The sequence below is a fragment of the Rutidosis leptorrhynchoides genome, chromosome 2 (assembly GCF_046630445.1).
Source record: "Rutidosis leptorrhynchoides isolate AG116_Rl617_1_P2 chromosome 2, CSIRO_AGI_Rlap_v1, whole genome shotgun sequence".
Taxonomy (NCBI): Eukaryota; Viridiplantae; Streptophyta; class Magnoliopsida; order Asterales; family Asteraceae; genus Rutidosis; species Rutidosis leptorrhynchoides.
The window spans coordinates 58,099,133-58,126,527 of NC_092334.1; positions in this window are offsets into that span (position 1 = coordinate 58,099,133).

Sequence of the window (27,395 nt, forward strand, 5' to 3'; positions counted from 1 at the left end):
CAACATCTGGGTGGGGGTGTAAAACCCGATAGATCTATCTTTAGGATTCGCGCCTACCAGTTCATAAACCAATAGTTAAAGTTACCAAGCTTGGGGATTTTTGATTCAAACCCATGTAGAACGTAATTTTAGTCACTTGTGTCCATAACGTAAATCATTTATAAAAAAAAATAGCGCATGTATTCTCAGCCCAAAATATTTAAAGTTTAAAAGGGACTATATACTCACCATACTGTATTTTGTAGTAAAAATACATATAACATCTATGAACAAAAGTAGGGTTGGCCTCGGATTCACGAACCTATATCAATTACTTGTATTAAAAAGTATAATCACAATCGATCAAGTTTATATATATATTTATTTATTTATTTATTTATTAATATGATACTTGTTATATTGCGTTTTACTTAGATAAATTTAATATATTTATTTATATATTCTATATACTAATTTATCAATGTAACATATAATAATAATAATTTATATTAAGGTTTATGTATGAGAAATATGTATATTTATATATCAATTGTATATTTTATATGTAACTTAATTAATATCATTTTTTTTAAAGCAAAAATCGTGATATGTAATATTAGTATAATTGTAATGTATTTACATAAAAATCTCCATTTAGAATGATATTAATAGTGATAAGAATGATAATACTAATACTAATAATAATATTAATAATAATAATAACTATAATAATAATAATAGTTAATGATTATGTTAATAATATTTTTAATACTAATATTGATAATAATTATAATACTTGTACCTATAATAATGATACTTATTAACAATAACAATAATATTACTAATTAGTTTAATGACAATGACAATGATAATTATATCAATAATAATAACTTTAATAATAATATTATTATTAATAATAACAAATAATACATAAAGGAAGACTACCTCATGAATCATAAAAAGAATTGAGCCAAACCGGGCTCGAACTCGAGACCCTTTGTTAAACTGAATCAACACTTAACCGCTCCTCTGCTCTAACTATTCTGTCATATACCCGTTTTATATTTATTTATACAGTTTTCCAATCCTTTCTTCTTCTTCATTCAAACTCGACCCATAGCCCAAACCATACTAACCACAACACCCAGAATTGATCTTAGGATATTTAAACAACACAATAACGATCTCTTTTGTTGTTTGAAACAATTAAAACAGAAAAGAAAACATTTTAACTGACTGTAACAGTCGGTTTCGAGTTTTATGAACTCGATATGTGATTTTGGAAATGGTAGCGTTTTAGCTCGTGATCATAACATGAAAAAGATTCTAAATGGTGATTAGAAACTATCTGGATTGGCAATTGTTCCAAAGACTCGGTAACGAATTCGAATTTTGATATGAACATAAGCTTTAACTTTTAGAAATAAATCTTTGAATCATAAATTCGTAGTTGTTTTAAGGAATTGGAATGTAAAACTCTGCAGATATATCGGCTATATGATTCCTAACATATCTGCTTTATTAGAATTTGAAGTTTAATTCGAAAATCAATTTATAGGTAAAGTGTTGCTCGTACAGAGGTATCGAACACAAGAAAAAAAAATAAATAAAACTAAAAATTGCTTCTGTGAAAGGAGGATTGAAATTGATGGACACTGTAAAAGTGATTTGAAAGAAACGAACCTCATTTCACCAGTATTTTTGAGGAAGTCGAATGGTTTTTATAGAAGAAGAGATTGACAAAAAAATTTCACGGGTGTGCAGTGAATAAAAGGAAAAAAATGCTGAAAGTGATCTGTGGTTCACGTTCTTATCAGTATATGTATTTTATTTATTTATTATTTTTTTTTATTATAATTATAATTAAATTTAATAATTAATTAATAAATATGTAATATCATAAATACTTTTAATGTTAAGAAAATAATATAGTAAAAATAACAATAATAATAATCTAATAGTAAAAATTTTATTATTAAGAGTAATGATAATGATAATAATAATGATATCTTTTAATCACAAGAATATTTTTAAATAGAAAATAATATTACTACAATAATATAATTTATAATTAAACTTTTTATATTTATTAAAATTATAACTTTACTAGTAATTATAAAAATAATGATATTAACAATGATATCGATAACATTATTAAGTATAACAAATCAGATATATCATGTTCAATATTATAATTTTAGTAATTCTGTTAATAATATTAATAATAGCAATGAATGTATTAATAATAGAATGATTACAATTAAATTTGTATTTACTTTTAATTATAACTATTGCATATTATATGTTAGCAAAATGATAATATTTATTATTTATGCATTATATACATATATATATATATATATCTATATATAGTTATTTACATATTTATTTGCACATAATTGTTCGTGAATCGTCAGTCGTGATAAAAGGGTAACTGTTTAACCGAGTATAGATTTCAAACTTTCTAGACTCAACAATAAAGATTTTGCTTATCGTGTCGGAAACATATAGAGTTTAAGATTTAAATTTGGTCGGAAATTTCCGGGTCGTTACAGTACCCACCTGTTAAAGAAATTTCGTCCCCGAAATTTGGTAGAGGTTGTCATAAATAACAATAGAAATGTTTTCATGACGAATATGAGGTGATAATGGAGTTTTATCATTATTGAAGGATATAGATAAAACGATTCGATCGTGGGAATCGTACGAGTGAGGTTATCACAAAAGAATGAAATGAGTGGATATGGAATTGTTTTAACTGATAACGCGGTTATGAATGATTTTCGGAATTCACGAGATTTAAAGAAAATCCTTTTGTAATAAAATTTGGTTCTTCGGCGATTTAGGAAACATGATCTTCTTTGATTTAATGCGGCAAATCTGTTGTGATTTCTTTGTCGGATATATCACTTATAAAACTACCCCCTACGTCCCCTTATTTCCATATCCTACATCTTCTACTCTTTCTCCTATTTACTGTAATTTATACTCTAGTTTCTATTTTTGGATCTTCATTCTTTCATTTCCTCTTCCCGTCCTCAAGCCAAGCGAGCAATGGTTCGGAATTCGTAGGTATAAGATTTGGAATAAACATGGCTAATGTTCTCAGAAAGAAATGGTAATGACACGATTTTTGATTTGTCAAATTACCATAACATCCTGGAAAAGATAGAACTATCAAGACAATATGTTCCTTATACGTTTGGGAATTGGACAGAATGTAAAAGCCGTGTAACATGGCACATGATGACGGTACTATGAATCATCACATTCCATTAGAAACTTAACATAACTTACTGTAATATAATGAAGTTGATCAAGTTCCATTATATTATACTAATTCATGCATCAGTTCCCAACACTGCTTCAGAACATTCCTATTTTAAACTCGAAGGTTTTAGAACTTAGAACTAACACAGTTTCTTTTATATTGTAACGCAGATATTACGGAGAAATACATGATTTCGGATAAGAACAGCTGTGAGAATATCTCCAGAAATATGGAGAATATGTATAACGGTAGATATGAAAATACCTTATAATATCTAAGATAAGATGTTGATGAAAAATATCATATGAAAAGGTTTAGAACAAGGAGTAGGGTTCCTACTATCGATTTCAGCAGGCACTGAATCGTTTGGATTCTTTGATGTCAAACCTATTCTTTGTAATTTGTCCACAGCCTCTTTCATACTTTGCTCAATTCGTTTTCCAATTCCCAACCTTCTCTTTTTCTAAGCTTTACCAACACACTGCACCTTTATCGTCAATCTTTTGACCGTTAAAGTAGTTTACAGTTTTTGCTGCTTCATCAGCATTTCAAGAACTAGTTCGCAGTTCATGGTGTTTTTCAGAAACTTCACATTAGGAGTATGAAATTCTTAGGGATAGACGTTTTGGGCATAACGGGAAAAAAATTCTGCGAGCTTTTCAAAATACTGATTGCGAATTCCGCCGAATAGATAACAAACTGCTGGTACATCTGATGATGATATCGTGGAATATAAAAGGTTCTCCTATAACGACGGCAAAAGGACAAGATATAAATATCGAGGTTATAATAAGAGTAGTCTTTCTGGGAAGTCGAAGTGGAGCTGAGACAAAATTTGCTACTTTGAAAAGAAGTCATAAGGTTGTTTTTGCTAATAAATGGTAAAGGATTCAATACGGATACTACGAATTTGGGTTCGAGAGTTTTTCAAATGCATAAATCTTTTCTTCCGTGGATGGAGTGCGGCTGGCTCAATTTCCCAATTGAAATATTTTCAAGAATCATGAAAAGTTTGAACGCGGATTGTAACCGTCAAGATACAAATGAGATTTAGGATGAAATCAAGTGGCAAACTTGAAGATTAATTTAGTTTCATATGTTATAATCAATATTTTAATTCATTTTACTTGTCCATAGTTAACAGTCTATTAATCTAATTGTCCAATGGTTCAATAGTTCAACAGTTCAATATATTTATATATATATTAATATACATAATTAATACATATCGTGACCCGTGTACCGGTCTCAGTGTCGATCACAACTCAAAGTATATATATATTTTGGAATCAACTCCGACCCTGTATAGCCAACTCCCACCTTCACATATAGAGTGTCTATGGTTGTTCCGAAATATATATATAGATGGGTCGATATGATAAGTCGAAACCTTGCATACGTGTCCCGTTTAAAGTGCGTAAAAGTAAATAACAGAATTTAAATGACGATAAATAAAATTGCGAGAATGTAAATTGCGATAGATTAAATGTTAATCAATTAGCTGGGAACAGTTAGCCGGAACAGTTAGCGTGGAATCCTTAACAGATTTTTAATTAGTTAAATCGTGTATTTCTAACAATTTTTAATTTGTCCAATGTTTCTTCTTTATGCCACTTGTTGGATTCGGATAGGTAAAAATCCAAATATGAAATTTGAATGGAAATGGTTATCCTGGGGTGAACGGATACATATATCAGTAGTTGTAAGTAGGATAATGAATGATCGTTGAATCAGATTCGAAGAATGTACAGTGTAACTTATTAATGTGAAATCCAAATATTCCTCGGGTACTACCCACCCGTTAAAATATTTTCATCATTAACAGTTTGTACGCGAGAATTTTTAATTACAATCTTTATGAAAATATACTTGCATATATATTTTCATCGGATGTAAACTTGGATTTAATGAGTCAATAAGATATTAAACTCATTTGTTTTATCGTTAATACTGGATTACATGATCTCTAAAACATTAGAGATTTTATAATCACCATGTCGAACGAAGATATATGAGGTAGAACGTTACATAAAGCGAAGGTAATCGATGTAAAATGATATATAGAACGAGGATTATACTTGAAGTGCAGATGATGATATTGAGGCGTGTGATGTTGATATCCGAGATACAGATCGTGATGTTGAGATTTACGACGTGATTGTGGTTGGGTGTTAAGAGTATTGTCGGCGTTGATGATGATACAGATTATGCTGTTGGTGCTGCTGCTGATGTTTGTAACCTTCGCACCGTGTTCTCCAAAGCCGTCACACGAGCGCGTAGTTCGTTAATTTCTATTAGTACACCAGGATGATTGGCGGTTGGCGTGAGCGAATGAACAAGATCCGAAATATGGGATAGAATATAATCGTGACGAGATACTCGAGAAATGAGAGAGAAAATGGTTTCTCGAACAGGTTCGCCGGTAAGTGCTTCAGGTTCGTCGTCAATAGAACAATTCGATGGGTGAAAGGGATCACCTTCTTCTTGTCTCCAATAATTTAGTACACTACGAACCCACCCCAAATTCATCCAGAATAGATGATGAGAAATTGGTTGATCCATTCCAGTGACGCTGCCTTCGGAGCCCGAATGAAATTCCATATCAGCGTAGCTGTCGGAGTCGGAGGAATTCGAACTGGACGCGGAGTTCATCTTGTATAGTCGGGGAATGAATTTTTGGTTTGGGATAAATTATAGGAGTTGGGTTTGATATTCTTCAATACATAACTTACATATGTATTTATAATACTCAAAATCCCGTAATTTGCGGAGAATCTTTGAAATTCGTCAGGCAATGTCTATAGCAACAGATACGCTAGGATACGAATTTTGTCTATACACTATCGATGCACTAAATGCAGTAAGACGTGTCTAGACTTAAGAATACTAAGCAGGCAATTCCTAAGGATGATAAGCAGATGATTTCCGACTAGAAATGATAAGCAAAACTTTTGACAGGCAGACACGGTCAAAGTCCAGACTCACTGATGTATCCTAACAACTACTAGTCAGACACACTAATGCAAGACCTGGTTCACTAAGACCAACGCTCTGATACCAACTTTAACGACCGGTCCTATTTCTCCCGGACGGAGTCATCAACAGTTGGTCCCATTGCGATGATCGACTCCAAGTAATATCTTTAGTATGAGCAAATGCACAGCGGAAGACTTAATTTGTACCTGAGAATAACATGCTTTAAAAAGTCAACATAATGTTGGTGAGATATATAGGTTTGATGCTAGCAGCGTTATAACTATGGACCACAAGATTTCATATATAAAAATATAACACACTCGCAAGTGTATGAAAAGCATTCCAAGCAGTGGGCACCCGGTAACTAGCCTTAACAAAAGTGTGTACCCCTGAGTTATAATAATATGTGCACCGAATCAAGTGCGTTCCATTAACCTCGAAGTACTAAACACCCGTTCTTCTAGTTTAGTAGTGACTAGAACAACATCTGGGTGGGGGTGTAAAACCCGATAGATCTATCTTTAGGATTCGCGCCTACCAGTTCATAAACCAATAGTTAAAGTTACCAAGCTTGGGGATTTTTGATTCAAACCCATGTAGAACTTAATTTTAGTCACTTGTGTCCATAACGTAAATCATTTATAAAAAAAAAATAGCGCATGTATTCTCAGCCCAAAATATTTAAAGTTTAAAAGGGACTATATACTCACCATACTGTATTTTGTAGTAAAAATACATATAACATCTATGAACAAAAGTAGGGTTGGCCTCGGATTCACGAACCTATATCAATTACTTGTATTAAAACGTATAATCACAATCGATCAAGTTTATATATATATTTATTTATTTATTTATTTATTAATATGATACTTGTTATATTGCGTTTTACTTAGATAAATTTAATATATTTATTTATATATTCTATATACTAATTTATCAATGTAACATATAATAATAATAATTTATATTAAGGTTTATGTATGAGAAATATGTATATTTATATATCAATTGTATATTTTATATGTAACTTAATTAATATCACTTTTTTTAAAGCAAAAATCGTGATATGTAATATTAGTATAATTGTAATGTATTTACATAAAAATCTCCATTTAGAATGATATTAATAGTGATAAGAATGATAATACTAATACTAATAATAATATTAATAATAATAATAACTATAATAATAATAATAGTTAATGATTATGTTAATAATATTTTTAATACTAATATTGATAATAATTATAATACTTGTACCTATAATAATGATACTTATTAACAATAACAATAATATTACTAATTAGTTTAATGACAATGACAATGATAATTATATCAATAATAATAACTTTAATAATAATATTATTATTAATAATAACAAATAATACATAAAGGAAGACTACCTCATGAATCATAAAAAGAATTGAGCCAAACCGGGCTCGAACTCGAGACCCTTTGTTAAACTGAATCAACACTTAACCGCTCCTCTGCTCTAACTATTCTGTCATATACCCGTTTTATATTTATTTATACAGTTTTCCAATCCTTTCTTCTTCTTCATTCAAACTCGACCCATAGCCCAAACCATACTAACCACAACACCCAGAATTGATCTTAGGATATTTAAACAACACAATAACGATCTCTTTTGTTGTTTGAAACAATTAAAACAGAAAAGAAAACATTTTAACTGACTGTAACAGTCGGTTTCGAGTTTTATGAACTCGATATGTGATTTTGGAAATGGTAGCGTTTTAGCTCGTGATCATAACATGAAAAAGATTCTAAATGGTGATTAGAAACTATCTGGATTGGCAATTGTTCCAAAGACTCGGTAACGAATTCGAATTTTGATATGAACATAAGCTTTAACTTTTAGAAATAAATCTTTGAATCATAAATTCGTAGTTGTTTTAAGGAATTGGAATGTAAAACTCTGCAGATATATCGGCTATATGATTCCTAACATATCTGCTTTATTAGAATTTGAAGTTTAATTCGAAAATCAATTTATAGGTAAAGTGTTGCTCGTACAGAGGTATCGAACACAAGAAAAAAAAATAAATAAAACTAAAAATTGCTTCTGTGAAAGGAGGATTGAAATTGATGGACACTGTAAAAGTGATTTGAAAGAAACGAACCTCATTTCACCAGTATTTTTGAGGAAGTCGAATGGTTTTTATAGAAGAAGAGATTGACAAAAAAATTTCACGGGTGTGCAGTGAATAAAAGGAAAAAAAATGCTGAAAGTGATCTGTGGTTCACGTTCTTATCAGTATATGTATTTTATTTATTTATTATTTTTTTTTTATTATAATTATAATTAAATTTAATAATTAATTAATAAATATGTAATATCATAAATACTTTTAATGTTAAGAAAATAATATAGTAAAAATAACAATAATAATAATCTAATAGTAAAAATTTTATTATTAAGAGTAATGATAATGATAATAATAATGATATCTTTTAATCACAAGAATATTTTTAAATAGAAAATAATATTACTACAATAATATAATTTATAATTAAACTTTTTATATTTATTAAAATTATAACTTTACTAGTAATTATAAAAATAATGATATTAACAATGATATCGATAACATTATTAAGTATAACAAATCAGATATATCATGTTCAATATTATAATTTTAGTAATTCTGTTAATAATATTAATAATAGCAATGAATGTATTAATAATAGAATGATTACAATTAAATTTGTATTTACCTTTAATTATAACTATTGCATATTATATGTTAGCAAAATGATAATATTTATTATTTATGCATTATATACATATATATATATATATATATCTATATATAGTTATTTACATATTTATTTGCACATAATTGTTCGTGAATCGTCAGTCGTGATAAAAGGGTAACTGTTTAACCGAGTATAGATTTCAAACTTTCTAGACTCAACAATAAAGATTTTGCTTATCGTGTCGGAAACATATAGAGTTTAAGATTTAAATTTGGTCGGAAATTTCCGGGTCGTTACACAAGGACTTAAGTGAAAATGTTAAGCCCTAATCACCCTAAACCCTAGCCAATTTTTAGAGGGTAAAATTACCCTCATACCCTCCAAAATTTCGGCACCCATCACCACCATAACCTCCTTATCAAGTTAAACTTGTTCCCTAAGTAATTCCTTATAAAACCCTAATTCTAGAATAATCCTAACACTCCTATAAATAGGGACCTAGGCTAAACCAATCCATGTACCAAATCACAATCCAATCTCACTCTCAAATCTCTCTCTCTCTCCCTCTCTATTTTTCGGCCAAAACCGAAAAACATCACCACCACCCATCGAAATCCTTGAGGGTTTCCAAGTAATCTTCAAGTGTTCTTCGCATTCTTCGTGATCTTCAAGAATCTTCAAGGTGTTCTTCAAGATATTCAAGGCTTTGATCTTCCATCTTCATCAAGTTCTTCTTTTCTTTGTTAATCTTCTTGGATCTTCAAAGGTATAACATAAAACCCTAAACTATTTCCTTAATTCTTTGATCTTTTTTTTTTAATCTATATTCATATAAATTCAAAAACATATAAACGTAAGAACAAACCAAGATCTATACATGTAAAAAAATATATATAAATCTATACATGTGTGTGTGTGTGTGTGTGTCGACTAGAAAAAAAGAAAAAGAAGGAAGGAAACTTTGATCGTTAAAACCCTAGATACACTTAGGAAATTTGTTTGTGTTTAATTAAGGAAACAAAATAAACTTATATATATATATATATATATATATATATACACATATAAATCGACATATACATATATATACTTGTAAAAAATAAATTTTTGTATACATATATATATATATATATACACGATATTATATACATATATATACTAAAACCCTAAACCCTAATTACACCTAAACTATACTACTTTAATCAAAACCCTAGTTATATTAAAAACCTAATTAATTATTAAACCCTAATTAATTAAACCTAAACCCTAGGACATTAATTACTAAACCCTAATTATTTATTACTACTTTAATTAACTAACCCTAATTAATGAAACCCTAATACTACTTATACTATTAAATAACATGTATACACTATTACTATTATTAGCACCTATAACCTACTACTTATATTGTAGCACTTAAGAACATTTTGGGATATGTATTAGAGATGTATAGATCTTTGAACTTTCTTGACGAATGGTTCATACGAGACTCTAGGCAGAGGGTTTGGATTTCCGATTTAAAGGGTCCTATGGCTCAAGCCCCTAGATCTGAAATGGCCATTCGAAGGGAAATGGGTGATTGGAAGCTTATCTAATACGACAAGTATCTTAAAATGGAAAACACTCTTTAAGTAGAAACTTTCTAAGTATAGAAACTTACTAAAATAGGGAACCTACTAAAATAAGAAACTTACTAAAATAGGGAACCTACTAAAATAAGAAACTTTCTAAAAATGGAAACTTTCTAACTTATTAGGAATAGAAACTTAGTGAAACAAACTATACATAAACACGTACTTAAACTCAAACATGGGCAAAACACTTAACTACTCTTAAATGTTAATAGGTTGACTTTCCTGCTCACTCGTTCAACTCTCTATTCCGAGGAATAACTCTCTCTCTACTTACTAAAGTGAATTCATAGCCCCTCTTTACTGCTAGCAAACTTACTTACTTTACTTGGGATGAGACACATGCTGTTTTTACTTTTTACAACTTAGACATAAGTACCAAACTGTTAAACTATGCTATACCCGGCTATGTCCGACTAAGTCCCTACAGTGATATTTTTATTTGCTGCTGCATGCTTAATTATTGGGGGTAGGCCTATCGGGAGTAACGTCCCAGATACATTTGACTAAGTCTTTGTATTACTTGATAATGAAATTAAAACTGACAAGGACAGACACAACTTGTCATGGGGCAAACTTGAACGTTTAGTCTAAATATCACGCTTTGGCATAACTTTAGATCCTGCGGGAGATCAACTTTACAAACTAAATCTTGTGGTCTAAAACAACGGTCAAACTTTTGTTAAACCTATGAACTTCACTCAATCTTTTTGGTTGACACTTTAGCATGTTTTGTCTCAGGTGCTGTTTGATTCAAGCTTACTTATCTACTGCTTATGTGATGCTACTTAGACAAGCTTACTTATCTACTGCTTATGTGATGCTACTTAGACATAGGATCAAGAGATTATCGCATATTTTACTATTGCATTTAAACATTTATTTTAATCCTTTGTAACGACATTTCATTTTCCGCTGCGTACTCATTAAAGTTAATTTTCTCATTTAGTATTGTTCTCGTTATTATAATATGTTGGTATATTTTGGTATTATGTCACATTTCGCCCAGGCCCTAACTGGGGGTGTGATAGATTGGTATCAGAGCATAACCAGGCTATTATAGAGAACCAGATTGCATCTTTATGTGTGTCTTATTTGCTAGCTAGGGTGCCTTAGCAATCTAGGAAACTATAACCTTTTCTGCCTTAGACTTTAAAGCACTTAGGATTGCCCTATAATCTTAACATTTAAGCTTTCCTAAACATGACTAAAAGATTCTAATCAAAGTCTCATTCCTAATGATAGGATGTCAAGCTCAAGCGTTAACAAGCCCAACAAGGCAACTCATAACCCTACTACCGAAGTAGGTGTTGGACACTCTGAAATATCAAGACCTGTTCGAAGTCCTTCTTACAGTCCTGCTTCACCAAACTATAGTCCAAATACTCTGCAAAATTCACAAAGGTCTCCTCAATATTATCCAACTTCGAGAATCGAAGATAAAGGAAAACGTCATGAAGAAGCCGATCCATCAAGGAAGAGAGCCCATACTCCTTCTTATAATGATGCTGCTAAGTATGAGGGTTTGCTTCGTCACATAGCAAGAGTGGAGGTCCGTATGGATGAGAAGGACTGCGAAATTAAGAAGTTGGTGGAGGAAAATGTTGAACTAAGAAAAGAATTAAGGCTCCTAAAGTACGAGGAAGAACGTAACACTCGTTGGGGGAAGCAATCACTTGCTCATCTCCAGGAGGATGTTAACTTCCGAATGAAAATGGAGAGAAGCCGAGTCGACAAACAACGTGCCCTAATGGAATACGACATCAATGCCGTTAACAGTCGTGTTACCAACCTTTACGACAATCTCGAATATCTCTACGAAAAGCAAAAAGGGAAGAACGAGCGATATGATAAGTTTATCCAAGAGTCTCTCGAATCTCAAACCGAAAGGCTAGAGAAACTTGTGAAGGATAACATGGAAAAAGTGATGAAGCAGTTTGAGGACGAGAAGAAGAAATATGAAGATTATTTCAATCTTAATATTCTTTAGTTATCTTTCCTATTTTTCCATCTATGTAAAGGCTATGCCTTAAAACTATTTCTAATTCCGAATCGTGTATTAAGGCTTATTTAATGCCTCGTTCCTTAATAAAATAAAGTGTTTTATTTATATCATGTGATATCAATAATTTATCTTATTCCTACTTGTAATTGCTCAACCCTATAATTTTTTAACTTATACGACTTATGTTCACTTATGTAGCGACATCAAGGTTCATCCAGCTGCACCTACTGTTAACAATATCGTCTTAACTACTGAGCAATTCCAACAACTACTCACTGCCACACAAGGCAACAATCAAGCTAACAATATTAATCCTCAACCGAAACCTTGTTCCTACAAGGATTTTTCAAACTGTCATCCTCCTGCATTTAAGGGAACTGAGGAAGCTGTCGAACTAGTCCGTTGGTTCGAGAAGATGGAATCTATTTTCCGTATTTGTAACTGTGGTGATGACGATCGAGTAAAGTATGCCACTAGCTCATTGGGTGGTAATGCTTTAACTTGGTGGACAGCTCATGCCAAGTCTGTAGGAATTGATAATGCTAATGGAATTCCATGGGACGAACTCTAAAGCATGATGGTCAACAAATTTTGCCCGAGGAGTCAAGTTCAGAAACTTGAAGCGAAAATCTGGGAACTCAAGGTCAAGGGTACTGATATTGAGAACTACACCAATCGTTATTTGGAACTTTCTACTCTATGTCCTGAGATGTTTCCTACCGAAGCTAGAAAAATTGAGCGGTATATTGAAGGTCTTCCCGAGGATGTTCAAGGGAATGTTATAGCTGCCGAGAAGGTTACTCTTGATGATGTGATTCTTATGGCACAAAATCTGATGTTGGCCAAGAGAAGAAGAGCGTCGGCCAATAAGCAGGATGAAACCAAGGGTAATGATGGTAAGAGGAAGTTTGAGCCATCTCAAGGTTCGGCTCATAATGATAATAAGAAGTCTGCGGATAACACAAGGTCGAATTATAAGGGTACTTGTCCTTTCTGTATTCGTTGTGAGAGGCATCATCCGGGGAAGTGTACTGCGGTTTTTACGTTGTGTAAGAAAGTAGGACACGTTGCTAAGACGTGTAGGACTCCTCCAAAGGATAAGGCTATTGTTCCAGCCAAAGCTCCTCCAACCTGCTATACTTGTGGAGAAAAGGGACACATTAGCCCTAATTGTCCTAAGAAGAAGGATAATCCCGCTACTGGAGCTAATGCTACTGCTGCGAAGGGTCGTGCATTTGTTATCACTGCTGCAGAAGCCCGAGATGAGGGTGAGGTCATCATGGGTATGTATCTTATCAATAATTGTTATGCAACTATTTTATTCGATACTGGTGTCGACCGAAGTTACGTGTCTAGTGATTTTTGTACCCTATTTACTGAAAAGCCTCAACCCTTAGAAACTAAACGAGTAGTAGAAGTAGCAAATGGAAAGATCATGCAAGTCGATAAAATCTATAAAAACTGCAACTTAATCTTAGCTGATAAGGAATTTAAGATAGACCTTTTGCCGGTCGAGCTCGGAAGTTTTGACGTTGTAGTCGGAATGGATTGGTTACGTCCATCACATGTTGCTATTATGTGTTATGATAAAACTGTTCATGTTCCATTGGGAAATGGAGAGACTCTCATCATCCAAGGTGAAAAGGGTGGTTCCAATCTCAACATCATCTCCTGTATTAAAACTCGTAAATACCTTATGAAAGGTTATCCAGCTATTCTTGCTCATGTTAAGATGATTGAATCGAAAGAGAAGCGTATTGAAGATGTACCAGTGGTTAAAGACTTTCCCGATGTGTTTCCCGAAGATCTTCCTGGTCTTCCACCTCCTCGACAAGTTAAATTTCAAATTGATTTAACTCCTGGTGCTGCTCCTATTGCTAAAGCTCCGTATCATTTAGCACCCTCCGAGATGAAGGAATTATCCAATCAGCTCCAAGAACTATTGGATAAAGGTTTCATTCATCCTAGCTCGTCCCCATGGGGAGCTCCTATTCTGTTTGTTAAGAAGAAAGATGGTACGTTAAGGATGTGTATAGATTATCGCAAACTTAACAAGCTTACTATCAAGAACCGTTATCCGTTGCCGCGTATTGGTGATCTATTCGACCAACTTCAAGGGTCAAGCATCTATTCAAAGATTGATTTGAGATCTGGTTATCACCAACACCAAGTCAAGGAATCCGATATTCCTAAGACTGCTTTTCGTACTCGATATGGACATTATGAATTCTGTGTCATGCCTTTTGGTTTAACCAATGCTCCTACTGTATTCATGGATCTTATGAATCGTGTCTGCAAGCCTTACCTCGATAAATTCGTTATTGTGTTCATTGATGATATCTTGATCTATTCCAAGAGTGAGAAAGAACATGAGCAACATTTGTGTATGATTCTTGAACTCTTAAGAAAGGAACAACTCTATGCTAAATTCACTAAGTGCGAGTTTTGGCTCAAAACCGTACAATTTTTTGGACATGTTGTTGATAGAGAAGGAATACATGTCGATCCAGCTAAGATCACTGCTATTCGGAACTGGGAGATACCAAAGACTGCGAAGCATATTCGCCAATTTTTGGGACTTGCCGGTTACTATCGAAGGTTCATAAAAGATTTTTCTCTCATTACTAAACCTCTTACGAAGCTAACTCAAAAAGGGAAGAAATTTGAGTGGTCCGAAGAACAGGAATCTCCTTTCAAGATTCTGAAGGAGAATTTAACCACAGCCCCGATTCTATCTTTACCTGAAGGTAATGACGACTTTTTTGTTTACTGCGATGCTTTGAAGCAAGGCTTTGGTTGTTTTTTAATGCAACGAGAAAAGGTTATTGCCTACGCATCTAGGCAGTTGAAGAAACATGAAGAAAACTATACCACACGTGACCTTGAGTTAGGTGCCGTGGTATTTGCATTAAAGATATGGAGACATTATTTGTATGGTACCCATTTTACGGTGTACACTGATCATAAAAGTCTTCGACATATCTTTGATCAAAAACAGTTGAACATGAGGCAAAGCCGATGGCTCGAGTTATTGAACAATTATCACTGTGAGCTGAAATATCATCCTGGCAAGGCGAATGTAGTTGCCGATGCCCTTAGTCGGAAAGACGATGTTAAACGTGTTCATGCTCTAAACCTGAAAATCAAATCAAATCTTATCTCACGAATCTGTGAAGCTCAATTGGAAGCCACTAAACCGACACTTATCGAAGGTGAAGGACCCATTTGTTTTGAGAACCAACTTCAAGTGAAAGCTAATGGTACACGGTACTTTGGTAACAGAATTTGGGTTCCTCGCTTTGGTAATCTCCGTGAACTAGTCTTGGATGAAACGCATAAGACTAGATATTCTATTCATCCCAGTTCCAGTAAAATGTATCACGATGTGAAGCAATTCTACTAGTGGCCTAATATGAAAGCCGACATTTCTACTTATGTTAGTAAGTGTCTTACTTGTTTGAAGGTCAAGGCCGAGCATCAAAAGCCTTCTGGTCTGTTGACACAACCTGATATTCCGCAGTGCAAGTGGGAATGTATCACTATGGAATTTGTTACTAAGTTACCTAAGACTACGAACGGTAACGATACTATTTGGGTCGTAGTTGATCGTCTTACTAAATCTGCACATTTCATACCGATCAAGGAAACCGACAAGATGGAGAGATTAGCACAGCTTTATATTAAAGAAATCGTCTCACGTCATCGTGTTCCTATCTCGATTATTTCTGATCGCGATAGTCGATTTGTTTCTAGATTCTGGAAAACTTTACAATCTGCCCTTGGAACTCAACTCGACATGTGTACAGCCTATCATCCTCAAACTGATGGTCAAAGTGAACGGACTATTCAAACCATGGAAGATATGTTACGTGCTTGTGCAATCGATTTCGGCAAAGGTTGGGATAGACACCTACCTTTGGTTGAATTTTCCTATAATAACAGTTATCAATCTAACATTAAAGCTGCACCTTTTGAAGCTTTATATGGACGAAAGTGTAGATCCCCTCTGTGTTGGGATGAACTTGAGGACAGACATTTAACTGGTCCTGAAATCATTCACGAAACTATCGAAAAGATCGTTCAGATTAAGCAACGTTTAGAAATTGCCCGTAGCCGACAGAAGAGTTATGCCGATAAGAAACGAAAAGACATCGAATCCCAAGTTGGAGATAAAGTCATGTTGAAAGTATCCCCTTGGAAAGGTGTTGTTCGTTTCGGTAAACGAAGTAAACTCAGTCCACGATATGTAGGACCTTTCACAGTCACTGAAAGAGTTGGTCCTGTGGCATATCGATTAGAACTACCAACCGAACTCAGTCAAGTACATGATGTGTTTCATGTCTCAAATCTTAAACGGTGTCTTGCTGATGACACACTCGTTATTCCTCTGGATGATGTTCGCATTAATGAGCAAATGCATTTCGTTGAAGAACCTATAGAAATCATGGAAGGAGAGGTCAAAAAAATGCGTAAAAGCAACATACCTATTGTTAAAGTCCGGTGGAATTCGCGTAGAGGCCCCGAATATACCTGGGAACGCAAAGACCACATGAAACGGAAATATCCCCATCTCTTCTCAACGGCTGATGCAAACGAGGAAACTACCTAAAAACTTCGGGACGAAGTTTTCAATAACAGGGAGGTACTATAACGACCCTCATTTTTCCATTCTACATTTCTCATTTTTCCATTCAATATTTTTCCTTATTAAATGCCCAATAAAATAATTAAACTTAATAATTAAACTTTAATCGATAATTATTAAACTTTAAGAATTATAAAATACGATAGTTAACTTTGTACATTAATTGACAAGTTAATAAAAATAATAATTTAATAAACTTTTGTGAGTAAATAAATAACTATAAAGAATTGTGTAATTAAAATAAATAAACTTGGATAATTAAGGGTTTATTAAGCTAAATTAAAGTACAAGGACTTAAGCGAAAATGTTAAACCCTAATCACCCTAAACCCTAGCCAATTTTTAGAGGGTAAAATTACCCTCATACCCTCCAAAATTTCGGCACCCAACACCACCATAACCTCCTTATCAAGTTAAACTTGTTCCCTAAGTAATTCCTTATAAAACCCTAATTCTAGAATAATCCTAACACTCCTATAAATAGGGACCTAGGCTAAACCATTCCATGTACCAAATCACAATCCAATCTCACTCTCAAATCTCTCTCTCTCCCTCTCTATTTTTCGGCCAAAACCAAAAAACATCACCACCACCCATCGAAATCCTTGAGGGTTTCCAAGTAATCTTCAAGTGTTCTTCGCGTTCTTCGTGATCTTCAAGAATCTTCAAGGTGTTCTTCAAGATATTCAAGGCTTTGATCTTCCATCTTCATCAAGTTCTTCTTTTCTTTATTAATCTTCTTGGATCTTCAAAGGTATAACATAAAACCCTAAACTATTTCCTTAATTATTTGATCTTTGTTTTAATCTATATTCATATAAATTCATAAACATATAAACGTAAGAACAAACCTAGATCTATACATGTAAAAAATATATATATAAATCTATACATGTGTGTGTGTGTCGACTAGAAAAAAAAGAAAAAGAAGGAAGGAAACTTTGATCTTTAAAACCCTAGATACATGATGTCGTGCGAGGTGTACGTGAAATACTATAAATTTTTGATACGAAAAGCGATACAAATTACACAAGTTTTAATTATTTATTTACAAATGGGATATACTTAAACCTTGCTACAACACTATAGGCAGTGTACCTAATCGTAGAGTAGTATAGTTTTTAGTAAGACCGGTTCGTTCCACAGGGAGCGGGCTTATTGCACACTATATTTTTAAACAACTATATTTGTACAAAATATATATAATTATATATAATAATATATAAAAGGGGGTTTACCGTTTAATGACCGGTTTGTCGATTTATATTTTAAGCGAAGCGTATAGTAAATGACGATATTTAAATAACAATATAAAATAAATAACAATAATTAAAATGACAATAAATAAAAGTACGAGGAAATATGAAATAAAATATATTATGCTTATTTAAGCTTCCGTAACCATGATGTTTGACGTGTTGATTTTAAGTTTTATGCCCATGGGTTAATTGTCCTTTATCCTGGATTATTTCATATGTCCGTCTGGTTTTTGTCCATAACAGTCCATCAGTCATAAATATAAAGTGCGAGTGTCCTCGTCAAATTATCCTTATACCCGAAGTTAAATATTCCAACTAATTGGGGACTTAAACTGTAACAAGGTTTTAATACTTTGTTTAATAATTACACCAGGATATCGACTGCGTGTAACCCAAGGTTTTAGTACTTTGTTATCAATTATGCCAAGTGTCCTTGTGTAGTGACCTGAACTTTTCCATGTTTATATATATATTAAATGAAATTGTTATTTACATGATTAAGTGTTTCCAACATGTTAAACAATCAAACTTGTTAAGACTTGATTAATTGAAATAGGTTTCATATAGACAATTGACCACCCAAGTTGACCGGTGATTCACGAACGTTAAAACTTGAAAAAACTATACGATGACATATATATGGTTATATATATAGTTAACATGATTTTATTATAAGTATGTATCTCATTAGGTATTTTAACAATGAGTTATATACATAAAAATGAGACTATTAATTTAAGAAACTCGAAAACGATATATATAACGATTATCGTTATAACAACGTCTTACTAGGTACATATGAATCATATTAAGATATTGATACACTTGGTTAATTATGTTAAATGATAAGTAAATATATTATTAAGTGTATTAACAATGAAATACATATGTAAAAATAAGACTACTAACTTAATGATTTCGAAACGAGACATATATGTAACGATTATCGTTGTAACGACATTTAACTGTATATATATCATACTAAGATATATTATATATCATAATATTATGATAATATAACAATTTAACATCTCATTTGTTATAATAAACAATGGGTTAACAACATTCAACAAGATCGTTAACCTAAAGGTTTCAAAACAACATTTACATGTAACGACTAACGATGACTTAACGACTCAGTTAAAATGTATATACATGTAGTGTTTTAATATGTATTCATACACTTTTGAAAGACTTTAAGACACTTATCAAAATACTTCTACTTAACAAAAATGCTTACAATTACATCCTCGTTCAGTTTCATCAACAATTCTACTCGTATGCACCCGTATTCGTACTCATACAATACACAGCTTTTAGATGTATGTACTATTGGTATATACACTCCAATGATCAGCTCTTAGCAGCCCATGTGAGTCACCTAACATATGTGGGAACCATCATTTGGAAACTAGCATGAAATATCTCATAAAATTACAAAAATATGAGTAATCATTCATGACTTATTTACATGAAAACAAAATTACATATCCTTTATATCTAATCCATACACCAACGACCAAAAACACCTACAAATACTTTCATTCTTCAATTTTCTTCATCTAATTTATCTCTCTCAAGTTCTATCTTCAAGTTCTAAGTGTTCTTCATAAATTCCAAAAGTTCTAGTTTCATAAAATCAAGAATACTTCCAAGATTGCAAGTTTACTTCCAAGTTTTCTAAATCCATTCCAAGTAATCATCCAAGAACAAGAAACCTTTGTTACTTACAGTAGGTTATCTTTCTAATATAAGGTAATAATCATATTCAAACTTTAATTCAATTTCTATAACTATAACAATCTTATTTCGAGTGGAAATCTTACTTGAAATTGTTTTCGTGTCATGATTCTGCTTCAAGAACTTTCAAGCCATCCAAGGATCCTTTGAAGCTAGATCTATTTTTCTCATTTCCATTAGGTTTATCCAAGGAACTTGAGGTAGTAATGATGTTCATAACATCATTCGATTCATACATATAAAGCTATCTTATTCGAAGGTTTAAACTTTTAATCACTAGAACATAGTTTAGTTAATTCTAAACATGTTCGCAAATAAAAGTTAATCCTTCTAACTTGACTTTTAAAATAAACTAAACACATGTTCTATATCTATATGATATGCTAACTTAATGAATTAAAACCTGAAAACACGAAAAACACCGTAAAACCGGATTTACGCCGTCGTAGTAACACCGCGGGCTGTTTTGGGTTAGTTAATTAAAAAATATGATAAACTTTGATTTAAAAGTTGTTATTCCGGGAAAATGATTTTTATTATGAACATGAAACTATATCCAAAAATTATGGTTAAACTCAAAGTGGAAGTATGTTTTCTAAAATGGTCATCTAGACGTCGTTCTTTCGACTGAAATGACTACCTTTACAAAAACGATTTGTAACTTATTTTTCCGACTATAAACCTATACTTTTTCTGTTTAGATTCATAAAATAGAGTTCAATATGAAACCATAGCAATTTGATTCACTCAAAACGGATTTAAAATGAAGAAGTTATGGGTAAAACAAGATTGGATAATTTTTCTCATTTTAGCTACGTGAAAATTGGTAACAAATCTATTACCATAACTTAATCAACTTGTATTGTATATTATGTAATCTTGAGATACCATAGACACGTATACAATGTTTCAACCTATCATGTCGACACATCTATATATATTTCGGAACAACCATAGACACTCTATATGTGAATGTTGGAGTTAGCTATACAGGGTTGAGGTTGATTCCAAAATATATATAGTTTGAGTTGTGATCAATACTGAGATACGTATACACTGGGTCGTGGATTGATTCAAGATAATATTTATCGATTTATTTCTGTACATCTAACTGTGGACAACTAGTTGTAGGTTACTAACGAGGACAGCTGACTTAATAAACTTAAAACATCAAAATATATTAAAAGTGTTGTAAATATATTTTGAACATACTTTGATATATATGTATATATTGTTATAGGTTCGTGAATCAACCAGTGGCCAAGTCTTACTTCTCGACGAAGTAAAAATCTGTGAAAGTGAGTTATAGTCCCACTTTTAAAATCTAATATTTTTGGGATGAGAATACATGCAGGTTTTATAAATAATTTACAAAATAGACACAAGTACGTGAAACTACATTCTATGGTTGAATTATCGAAATCGAATATGCCCCTTTTTATTAAGTCTGGTAATCTAAGAATTAGGGAACAGACACCCTAATTGACGCGAATCCTAAAGATAGATCTATTGGGCCTAACAAACCCCATCCAAAGTACCAGATGCTTTAGTACTTCAAAATTTATATCATATCCGAAGGGTGTCCCGGAATGATGGGGATATTCTTATATATGCATCTTGTTAATGTCGGTTACCAGGTGTTCACCATATGAATGATTTTTATCTCTATGTATGGGATGTGTATTGAAATATGAAATCTTGTGGTCTATTATTATGATTTGATAATATATAGGTTAAACCTATAACTCACCAACATTTTTGTTGACGTTTTAAGCATGTTTATTCTCAGGTGATTATTAAGAGCTTCCGCTGTCGCATACTTAAATAAGGACGAGATTTGGAGTCCATGCTTGTATGATATTGTGTAAAAACTGCATTCAAGAAACTTATTTCGTTGTAACATATTTGTATTGTAAACCATTATGTAATGGTCGCGTGTAAACATGATATTTTAGATTATCATTATTTGATAATCTACGTAAATCTTTTTAAACCTTTATTGATGAAATAAAGGTTATGGTTTGTTTTAAAATGAATGCAGTCTTTGAAAAACGTCTCATATAGAGGTCAAAACCTCGCAACGAAATCAATTAATATGGAACGTTTTTAATCAATAAGAACGGGACATTTCAGTTGGTATCAGAGCGTTAGTCTTAGAGAACCAGAATTTTGCATTAGTGTGTCTTATCGAGTTTGTTAGGATGCATTAGCGAGTCTGGACTTCGACCGTGTTTACTTGAAAAATGATTGCTTAACAAATTTTGTTGGAAACTATATATTTTTAACATGTGAATATTATGTGATATATTAATCTCTTAACGTGTTTGATATTATGTGATAGATGTCTACCTCTAGAATAAGTCCCATTGACTCACCTAATAATAATGAATAGTCAAATATAAATTGGAATGATTCGTGGACTGATTCACAAGTTCCCGAAGAGGAACCGGAAGAATAGTCGGAACCGGAAGAAGAATCAGAACCGGAAGAAGAATCGGAACCTGAAGAAGAAATAGAACCAGTGGGGGAAATAATAAAATTGTTAAGTAGAAGAAAATCCTCAACCAACCGACCAAAGTTAATTATGGTCAATGGTGTTTCCGCCAAGGAAGCAAAGTATTGGGAGGATTACCAATTCTTCGATGAATCGGATCCCGACAAGGATTCCGATGATGTTATAGAAATTACCCCAACACAATTTAATAAGGCAAAAGAGAACAATAAGAGAAAGGGCATAAAAATAGAGAAATTTGATTCCAAACCCGATGAACTTTATGTATCGTCAACACCCGTATTTCTTAAGTTGTGACAATAACCCGGGAACCTCTAAACCACCAGGTTTTTCTAAACCAATGTGGAAAACGACGGATCGTATTAGGGGAACATCATATATCCCTAGAAACTTGGCAAAACGAACCAAAACCAAAGAAGAAGAAACGAGCGAGTCGGAATAAGATAGTTGTATTCGTGTGGTGTAATATATGTAATATAGTGTGCTTATGCTTTATGATATATGTAAAAATTGCTTGTATTAATAAGTATTTTTTTTATGAATCTAACTCTTGTCTATTTTACAGTATAAAAACACAAAATGGATAGACAACCCAATATTTTAAGAGACCTACCCGGAGACATGATTGATGAAATCTTGTCTAGAGTCGGTCAGAATTCCTCGGCACAACTATTTAAGGCGAGATCAGTTTGTAAGACATTCGAAGAACGTTCCAAGAATGCCTTGGTTTATAAAAGGCTTTCGTTCGAAAGATGGGGGATATCACATTGGGAAATCCATAAGTTACGATGTGTTTACTTTGACGCATATTTTGTGGGGAACCCAAATGCTATTTTACGCAACGGGTTAAGAAATTATTTTGACTCAATATATCCGAATATAGGACTTCGTGATTTAGAAAAAGCGGCTAACATGCAACATAAAGAAGCATGTTATGCTTACGGGTTAGTAATGTTCGCTTCTCACCAAAGTGAGAACAAGAACATCGGGCTACAACTATTAAACAAAACGTTCCCACAAGTGACGGAGTCGGTAATTGGGGTAAGAAATGAGGATTTTAGGTTATTACGAGACTGTTGGTCATTACGTAACCCTCGTCCCTTTGACAACGTTACAACACGCTGTCTTATCAACGGCCATAATGGTTATGTTCCACAAGACCAAGGATGGGAAGTAGTCCTAGTAAAACCAGAATGCATGACTTGTTTCTGGATGTATGAATTACGTGTCTTTATTGCCTTTGCTGAACGACTTGTGTACTAGCTAGAATTATCTTCACAACCATCTTGTATAAAATTTATTGTGTGCTATATTTCATGCTATATGTAAAATAAGCGGTATTGTAAGTTTGTAAAATATTGTGTAAAAGTTTGAACGCGAAATATTATTATAATCAGTTTTTCATATAGAATTGTAGTAATTGAATTGTATATTAGCTACTAAGTATGAACTTAACGGGTAGGTACTACCCGAATTTAAACTTATAAAACGCTAATATGAAGAAAAAGCTTTTATAAATGAGTTCATATTATGCTATGAGATACTATTAACTACTCTTAATATTCTATATGATTAACTTGTTTCATTTGACTATTTGAAGGAAATGGCACCGACTACTCGACAAACCTTGAATATGAGCGAAGAGGAATTTCGTGCCTTTCTTGCTTCAAACATAGCCGCAGTATAGGCTGCGCTACATACCAACAATAACCTTGGATCAAGCAGTACAGGAAATCGTGTAGGATGCACCTACAAAGAATTCACTGCCTGCAAACCTTTGGAATTTGATGGAACCGAAGGACCAATCGGATTGAAACGGTGGACCGAGAAGGTCGAATCGGTGTTTGCCATAAGTAAGTGTACTGAAGAGGACAAAGTGAAGTACACTACGCATACCTTCACAGGTTCTGCGTTAACATGGTGGAATACCTATCTAGAGCAAGTGAGACAAAATGATGCGTACGCACTACCGTGGTCAGCATTCAAGCACTTGATGAACGAGAAGTACCGTCCCAGAACCGAGGTCAATAATCTCAAGACAGAACTTAGAGGGTTACGAACCCAAGGATTTGATATTACCACGTACGAAAGACGATTCACAGAATTGTGCCTATTGTGTCCGGGAGCGTTCGAAGATGAGGAAGAGAAGATCGACGTGTTTGTGAAAGGATTACCGGAAAGAATCCAAGAAGATATAAGTTCACACGAGCCCGCCTCCATACAACAGGCATGTAGAATGGCTCACAAACTAGTGAACCAGATTGAAGAAAGAATTAAAGAACAGACGGCTGAAGAGGCCAATGTGAAGCAAGTCAAAAGAAAGTAGGAGGAAAACGGTGATAAGAATCACCAATACAATAACAACAGCAATTACAATAATAATCGCAAAAATTATCCCAACAATCGCAACATCAATCGCAACTACAACAAACGGCCCAACAACAACAACAACAATAATAACAACAACAACAACAACAACAACAACAACAACAACAGCAACTACAACAATCATCCCAACAACAATAACAACCGCAACAACAACAACAACAATCAGAAGCAGCTATGGCAAAGGTGTGAAAAGTATCACTTGGGGTTCTGCACCAAATTTTGAAACAAGTGTAAAAGAAATGGTCATAGCGCGGCGAAGTGTGAGGTCTACGGACCAGGAGTTAACAGAACGAAAGGAACAAATGGTGTCGGAACGAGTAATGGCGGAGCAAGTAGTATCGGAGCAAGTTATGCCAATGTAGTTTGTTATAAATGTGGAAAACCTGGCCACATTATTAGAAATTGCCCGAACCAGGAGAACACGAATGGACAAGGCCGCGGAAGAGTTTTCAATATTAATGCGGCAGAGGTACAGGAAGACCCGGAGCTTGTTACGGGTACGTTTCTTATTGACAATAAATCTGCTTACGTTTTATTTGATTCGGGTGCAGATAAAAGCTATATGAGTAGAGATTTTTTGTGCTAAATTAAGTTGTCCATTGACGCCGTTGGATAGTAAATTTTTACTCGAATTAGCAAACGGTAAATTAATTTCAGCAGATAATATATGCCGGAATCGAGAAATTAAACTGGGTAGCGAAATATTTAAGATTGATTTGATACCAGTAGAGTTAGGGAGTTTTGATGTAATAGTTGGCATGGACTGGCTGACGAAGGTGAAAGCAGAGATCGTATGTTATAAAAATACAATTCGCATTATACGAGAAAAAGGAAAACCCTTAATGGTGTACGGAGAAAAGGGCAACACGAAGCTACATCTTATTAGTAACTTGAAGGCACAAAAACTAATAAGAAAAGGTTGCTATGCTGTTCTAGCACACGTCGAGAAAGTACAAACTGAAGAAAAGAGCATTAATGATGTTCCCGTCGCAAAAGAATTTCCCGATGTATTTCCGAAAGAATTACCGGGATTACCCCCACATCGATCCGTTGAATTTCAAATAGATCTTGTACCAGGAGCTGCACCAATAGCTCGTGCTCCTTATAGACTCGCACCCAGTGAGATGAAAGAACTGCAAAGCCAACTGCAAGAACTATTAGAACGTGGTTTCATTCGACCAAGCACATCACCATGGGGAGCTCCTGTTTTGTTTGTCAAGAAGAAGGATGGTACATTTAGGTTGTGTATTGACTACAGAGAGTTGAACAAACTTACCATCAAAAACCGTTATCCACTGCCGAGAATTGACGACTTATTTGATCAACTACAAGGCTCATCGGTTTATTCGAAGATCGATTTACGTTCTGGATATCATCAAATGCGAGTAAAGGAGGATGATATTCCAAAAAATGCTTTTAGGACGCGTTATGGTCATTACGAGTTTATGGTTATGCCGTTTGGATTGACTAACGCACCAGCTGTGTTCATGGACCTTATGAACCGAGTGTGTGGGCCATATCTTGACAAGTTTGTCATTGTTTTCATCGATGACATACTTATTTACTCAAAGAATGATCAAGAGCACGAAGAACATTTGAGAAAAGTGCTAGAAGTATTGAGGAAAGAAAAACTGTACGCTAAGTTTTCAAAGTGTGCATTTTGGTTGGAAGAAGTTCAATTCCTCGGTCACATAGTGAACAAAGAAGGTATCCAGGTGGACCCGGCAAAGATTGAAACCGTTGAAAAGTGGGAAACCCCAAAAACTCCGAAGCATATACGTCAATTTTTAGGATTGGCTGGTTACTACAGAAGATTCATCCGAGATTTCTCCAAAATAGCAAAACCCTTGACTGCATTAACGCATAAAGGGAAGAAATTTGAATGGAAGGATGAACAAGAAAAGGCGTTTCAATTATTGAAGAAAAAGCTAACTACGGCACCTATATTTTCATTGCCTGAAGGGAATGATGATTTTGTGATTTATTGTGACGCATAAAGCAAGGTCTCGGTTGTGTATTAATGCAACGGACAAAGGTGATTGCTTATGCGTCTAGACAATTGAAGATTCACGAGCAAAATTATACGACGCATGATTTGGAATTAGGCGCGATTGTTTTTGCATTAAAGACTTGGAGGCACTACTTATATGGGGTCAAAAGTATTATATATACCGACCACAAAAGTCTTCAACACATATTTAATCAGAAACAACTGAATATGAGGCAGCGTAGGTGGATTGAATTATTGAATGATTACGACTTTGAG